We start from the raw sequence: 7,500 nt of genomic DNA on the forward strand, positions 1-7,500 counted from the left end.
TTACGTCTCATTAGATTATTTAACTATATATTTATTATATGGTTAAATGCATTAAATAACAATCTACTGTCATAAATTTATTTATTATATTATTTTACTTTTATTTTTTTATTACAACAATTACTTTCAACTAATTTTTATTAAGAAATCGTACTTTGAAAAAATCTACTTATTATAGCAATAGGTAACCTGTTACTTTTTAAACCGGTAAATCTCTTACTCTTGTTGTTTCCTTGGCTTCAATAAAATGATTTGGATGACATATAATTTTGATAACATGGCTAAAATAAAAATGGTATAAAAAAACCTCTTTCAAATTATTTTTAATTATTTTCATTTTTTATTTTATGATTTAAAAAAACTTTTTTTACCTTTTCTTATTAAATTACATGCAAATTAAATATGCTAGAGTAAATACATATCTTTCAAGTTCTTTTAAGATATTAGCGAGATAAATTGTGATCTACAATTTTTCTAGTATTGTTATATTAATGAATAATTCAAAAAAATCTAATTAATTTAATATACTTTTATGTCAAGTAATTTTTTAAAGCAAGTATGATATATTTTTTAAAAGATAAATTTTTTTTTTGGTAAAAAAGTAACGATTTTTGTTTTATTTTTTTAAAGATACATATTTTTTGAAGATGTTAGCAAGATAAATTGTGTTCTACTAGTTTTATTAATATTGATGGTGACATATAAACTTGGTATAATAAGTAAATTTAAATCAAAAGGTTACTCAATATTATAATAAGATAATTTTTTCAATATACATTGTTGTAATAAGAAATACTGAAAATACAATGTTAACAAAAAGAAATTTATAAAAAAAGATTATTATTTCGTACATTTTGCTCTTTATTATTATATGATCAATACCCATATCTATTTATATTTTTCACGGATAAATAAACATGTAAAGGATTTTTTAGTAAAGTTTCCATTTTTGTTTTTATATGCAAAGATTGATACAAATTTAATATCTTTGAATTACATAAAAACACCCACAAAGATCGATACCCTCTGAAGTGTAGTGAATTATGTTCATACATTTTAAATATTGAGATAATTTGAGAATCATTTATTTTTATGTATCATTTATGAGGATTGGGTTCTGATGAGAAGTACAGTTAAGTTTAGAAGCGTAATAAAAAATCTTTACCCTTGAACGTACATTAGGATGAGATGCACCAGATTAATCTCGTTATCAAACGCGATTCATGAATAAGTTTGAGATTAAAGGTGATCAAGGGTACAAATCTCTTTTTGTGCTTCTCATCTTAACTCTCTTTCTCACACGATCGTTCGTCTTATCTATGATTGACGACGTGATAAACAATATTTATTATCATTCAAATTTATTTATCATGAAATCTATATAAAATAGATGGTTTTCAGATTCCTAATGTATTTAAACTTCTTAAATGAACCTCTCTTCACCCCTGATATGTGGCTCAGTTGACTTAAAGAATGAGAGGATGTTTGTTAAAAAGACTGTGGGTATTGAGTTTGAATCCAAGCCACCCATGAATGAACCAGTTTTCAACTTATTTCATGTCAATAGGAAATAAAATTCATAAGTTTCTTCAAAACTCAAGTGTTTTTTTTTAAGTATATAATATTTATATACGACAAATAGAATAAATAAACTCACACGCTCTCCTTACTTTTGTGTGGTTTGAATCCCTAACATCCTAAGAGGTCAAAGACTCACATACCGTTAGGCCAAAGACCATTTGATTTCTTCAAAACTTAAGTTATGAGCTATATGCATCATAATTTTGAATTAATTTACTAGTTAGGCTATTATTTTGAGTTTGAGTAACATTATGAATAAAAATTTGTTTTAAATAAAAAGAATTAGTTAGAGTAAATTATGGATTTGGTCTTTATGGTAAGTGAATTTTTTACAAAAATTATCCTTAAACTTTATTTATTATGAATTTGGTCCTTATGGTATGCATTTTATGTTGGATCTTGTCCCTGCACCAAACCCGGTCTATTTTCTCAGTGAATTCTAAGGGCATTTTTGTCTTTTTACATTTTCCTCTATTTTTAATATTGAATTTTTGCCTCATTTAACTTTTTGTCTTTTTAGTAACCAACCAAATGATGACACCTTTCACGGGATAGAAGAAAAACAATTTTTCTTCACAACTCGCTGGCGTCACATTTTTCGGCAAGGACCCCCTCTTCCTTCTCACTTGTGAAACCTCACCTCTATCCCACAACCACCTCCACCAACCACCTCGGCGAACACCAACATCACCATCACCATCACCATCATTGTTCCTTTTTCTGTTGAAAACCAATATTCCACCCCTCCGTTTCTCACCTCGACACCCGTCGCTCTCCTCCCCTACAACCTCCACCCATGTCTTCCTCTCCATTGAAACTACAGTCTTACCTTTTTATGTGTTTATGAGGACGAGAAAAGGGAAGGTCATGAAACCTCCATCATGTATGTGTGCACATATATATATATATATATACATATAAATGTGTGAGTGGGTGTTGTGAAGTAGACGTTGCAGGCAATGGGGCTGACAAAAGGAGAGCTGGAAAACGAAGAGAGGAGGTTTCCATGTCCGTGTGTTCGCCAGAGGGAGAGTTGGAGAAGGTGGTTACGACGTTTGTGTCATCGCCGGAGGGAAGAGGTAGTTGTATGTTAGGGACGAAGATGCAAACATGAAGAAAAGATTAACATACCCTCAGAGTTAACTGATCTGTTGGATGGAGGACCAGATACAACAGAAAGCGCATACCACAAAGACCAAATTCGTAAAAATAAATTTTAAGGACCATTTTCATAACAATTTGTATACCGTAGAAGCCAAATCCGTAATTCTCTATTAAACTAATGTATAATCTTGTATTAAGTACCAATACTACATTCATGGTGGGGATCTTGACTAAATTAACCCTCCAAAAAGTTTAAGTTACAAAAATAACCTTTGAAAAATTATATTTCAAAAAATGGCCCCCCATTTAGCACTACTCACTGTTTGATACATAGGGGGCTTTTTTGCAAAAAAAAATATTTTATCAAATTTGATGTTGTGACCCCTTCGATGTAAAGACGGTTGATGGTTTAACATCGGTTGGTGTTTAGTACGTAAGGGGTCCACCTTTAACATATTTTAATATGTTTTAATATAAATAAACATGTTTATTTATTATTATTATATTTTATTAAAATTTAATGATTATGATATATAATTATTTTATATAATTAATAATTAATATATATTAATTTTGTATAATTATTATAGATATTGTTTAATATTTTGTATTAAGTTTAGTAGTTTACTTATTTTTTGTTTTTAAATTATATACATTATAATACTTTAAACTTTTATCACAAATATTAAAAAACAACTTAAACAAAAACCCGAGTTTTTTTTTCTTCTTATAATGTTGATTAACGAAATTTAAATATACGTATATAAAATATTTATATAATAAGAAAATATTTAACAAAATAAAATTTTATTATTAAAAATACACATTATTGAGTGTTTAATATAATATTTGTAACTAAAAATTAGTCACTTTAATTTAAAATTACATTTTTAAATAAATTATGTGAAAAATTATATAATAATATTTATTAATTATATATTATAATTATGTGAAAAATAATATAATAATATTCATGGCGTGCACATCCCTGTTTTATGGTAATGATTGGTTGTAATAAAATCACACCCTGTAATACCAAAAATAGATAATTAAAAAATAATTAATATAATATCACAGCCTGTCACTGAGAAATTGCCGACCATTAAACCTAATACCAAAATATAAGTAAATTATTAAAATAATTTTAACATTAATTATATATTAAAATATTTAATAATGTTAAAATAAAATTATAATGCCTTCACTCTTATTTATAGAAACGACTAAAATAATATATAGATCCTTTTTTTTAATCATGGTTGTCCAGGTCAGCTTAACTGAACCATAACTAATAGGGTCTTAAGAACAATAACGAAAATCTTCAACTCGAGAAGGATTTCCAAAAACTCAAATCTTATTGCCAGCTAAATATTAAAACTATAGAGATTTCTTCAAATTTGAAGACTTCTACCTTCTTAATTTTATTTTAACATACATTTTTTTTATTAAAATGCTAGAATACTTTTATCACATGTGATAATATACATGAGTGGACGTGATGGCAGGTGTGCGGAAATTTGGCCTATTAGTCCACTATCTAGGTCACATCAAAGGTCGTTCGTGTCTCTGACTTAACATCACATGTGATTAAATATAGTTAAAAAGTGTTCTTGCATTTTCGTATAATAAATAATCAATATTTTATATTAGAAAATAATCAAAACTTTTATGAAATTACATATTTATCAAATTAAATGGACGATTGAGATTGAGTTGTATTGGTTGTACAAATGTAAAGGGTTGTTTAATAACTCATCCCTCTCTCTCTCTCTCTCTATATATATATATATATAATGGTTAAAATTAGAAAGAAAGAAAAACAACAAAAGGACAATCAAGATGTCTAGAAACCATCCATTTTCCTTAAATCTCTATGCACCATAGATATTCTCTCCCACCATTAAAATAGCTACTATAAAGCATCATTAGCATCTTCATTTTCATCATACAACCAAACCATAAAACTCTTCATCCCCATTTTCTCTTTTATTTTGGTTCATAGCACTCACCTATATATAGTTATTATATAGGAAAGAGTGAAAGAATTGATTTCATAAAAATCAATAACTTTTCGCTTAATTCGTTTTTCCATTCTTAAAATTAGCAACAAGAAAACATGGGTGGTTGTGTTAGTGCTCCCAAGGGCATGAGGAAGGATAGCGGTCGGGCCCCTGAACCACAACCGACCAAGGAGGAGGCCACCCCTAAAGCGGCACAATTGCACAAGGTGGAAACTAATCCCAAGGTGACTACACCTCCCAATGAGGTGATCCAAACCGAGACAACAACGTTGTCTAATGTGGAGACCCCTGTGGAGACGACAAAGTTGTCTAAGGATGAGGAGATCCCATCAGAGTCGACAAAGTTGTCTAAGGATGAGGAGGTCCTATCAGAGTCGACAAAGTTGTCCAAGGGTGAGGAGATCCCATCAGCGTCAACAAAGTTGTCCAAGGATAAGGAGGTCCCGTCAGAGTCGACAAAGTTTTCTAAGGATGAGGAGATCCCATTCGAGGCGACAAAGTTGTCTAAGGATGAGGAGATCCCATCAGAGTCGACAAAGTTNGGCGACAAAGTTGTCTAAGGATGAGGAGATCCCATCAGAGTCGACAAAGTTTTCTAAGGATGAGGAGATCCCATTCGAGGCGACAAAGTTGTCTAGGGATGAGGAGATCCCATTCGAGGCGACAAAGTTGTCTAAGGAGGAGAGCACCTCTAAAGGGATGATGCCTAAACAAGAGGCTATCCTTGAGGTGTCGGTGCCTAGGAAGGAGAGCACCTCTGAGATGGTGATGTTGCCTGATGAGGAGACTGCTCCCAAAGTGGCTTTGCCACCTAAGGAGGAAGACACCACTAAGGAAGCGACCACTAAGGTGGCGGTGCATAAAGAGGAGACCACCACTGAGGTAGTAGCACCTAAAGAGGATTCAACTACTGAGGTGATTGTGCATAAAGAGAAGACCATCACTGATGCAATGGCACCTAAGGAGGAGACCACAGACGATATGGTGGTGTCCATTAAAAAAGATGAAACCACCTCTAAGGAAATTAAGCGGCCACATGAGAAGACCGTTCACAAGGTGACCACTGAGGAGACTACCACCACCAACAACGAGGTAACAACAAAAGCAAATGAGGAGAACGGAGAAGGTGGTGATGTGAAAAAAACAAAGAAAAACAAGGATGAAGAGGAGAACAATGATCGCAAGAAGGTTGTCAACGACTTTAAGGTCGATGAGGTATAAACTGTTTCTTTCCCTAATATGGTTTTTATCTTATTCACTATTGTATGTTTCACAAGACTAATGCTCATACATTTAACATCTTCTTTCAAATCTATTACTCTTCAAATATATAACCGTAAGAAACTTGTTTTCATAACCATTTCTTTTGAATAACTGATACATTCATTCAAAATCTTAATTATATACTTTGTACATACATAAAGTATTACGTGATTTGTGAAATTTAGTACGACTGCCTTAATAAACAAACATGTTATTGTGAGAAATAGATTCGATATTTGTGAGTTTTTTTTAAAAAAAATCATGAAAATCTAAAAAAGCATTTTACACTTTTGGGCTTGGGAATTTTGTTATTGTTAATATTGAAATATGGGCTTATGGCCCATTGGGCCTCAAGGCAGGGAGATTTGATATTATATTCAACTTCATGTATAAAAGACAAAGCATTTCTAAAATCTTGTTACTTTTTAAATTATTTATTTAATTATATTATGATTTTTGTCAAGAGGGTTTCATGTTAATTCAATATTTGATTATTTTATGTTCATAAACTATAATTATTAATACGTTTTACTTCGTTGGAAAAAATGAAATTACAGAAAAAGACATTTGAGGAGGAGACCGTACCAAAGAATGAAGATATCGGGTTTGTCAGATCTAAAGAAAGCGAAGAAGAATCCAAAGTTGTAGAAACAGGAAAGGAAGAGCTCAAAGCAATTGAGAAATAGAAAACAGATGAACGATTATCAGATTAATTTAGACATTTTCTCATCCCCATGATGATATGTGTACCCCACAAATGGAGTGATGTCTGTAGAAACATGTGCTAGTCAGATGCTTTATTGTTGGGTTAAATCAATTATCAAAGTAGGGTTATAAATGGTATGAATCGATTTCGTTTTGATCTATCAGAAAATTTTCATGATTTCAAATTGATTTCAAATTTTTGGAAATTTTTTTTTAAAATTTATCAAATCAAACTTAGGGGCTATTTACCAGATTTTTTTTATTAAATCATGTATTGATAAATTTGTCTGTCTGGATAAATAAGTATTGTTGTTTACTTTTTTTATTTGAACCAACAATCTGAATAACATAAATGACCGATTTATCCCCCCAATATTAATTATTTGAACATCAAAACAAAAAATCATAAAGAGGCCATAATTGGTATATTTGAGGGAACCGGAGTGTCAAAGAATCCACTAGATTAGTGTGAACTGGGAATCGAGAAGTTGGATGAGGAAAATGAAAATTGATGAATTGAGGTAATTATGTATTTCTCAAATAGATCAATAATTCAGTGGAATTGGGAAGCATCCACATTTTTTAATTTTATATATAAGATTTAATTAATTATAAAATATTAAGGGATTAAGCAGGCCAATCCAAATATTTATGCATATTTCATATCTGTCCACTAATTTTAACAAGTCGGTTTGGACCCGTCCATTTCTTCAAAAATGGTCGTCCAAGCTTGGTTTTTAGAGGGACCGGATGGATCGTGTCTAGCGGATCATACAACCCTTGAACAACTTAGGTTTGATGTTTTGGCCTTGGTGAGCAGTCTTTG

This window comes from Cynara cardunculus (assembly GCF_001531365.2).
Source record: "Cynara cardunculus var. scolymus isolate 2C chromosome LG 17, CcrdV1, whole genome shotgun sequence".
In the NCBI taxonomy this organism is placed as follows: Eukaryota; Viridiplantae; Streptophyta; class Magnoliopsida; order Asterales; family Asteraceae; genus Cynara; species Cynara cardunculus.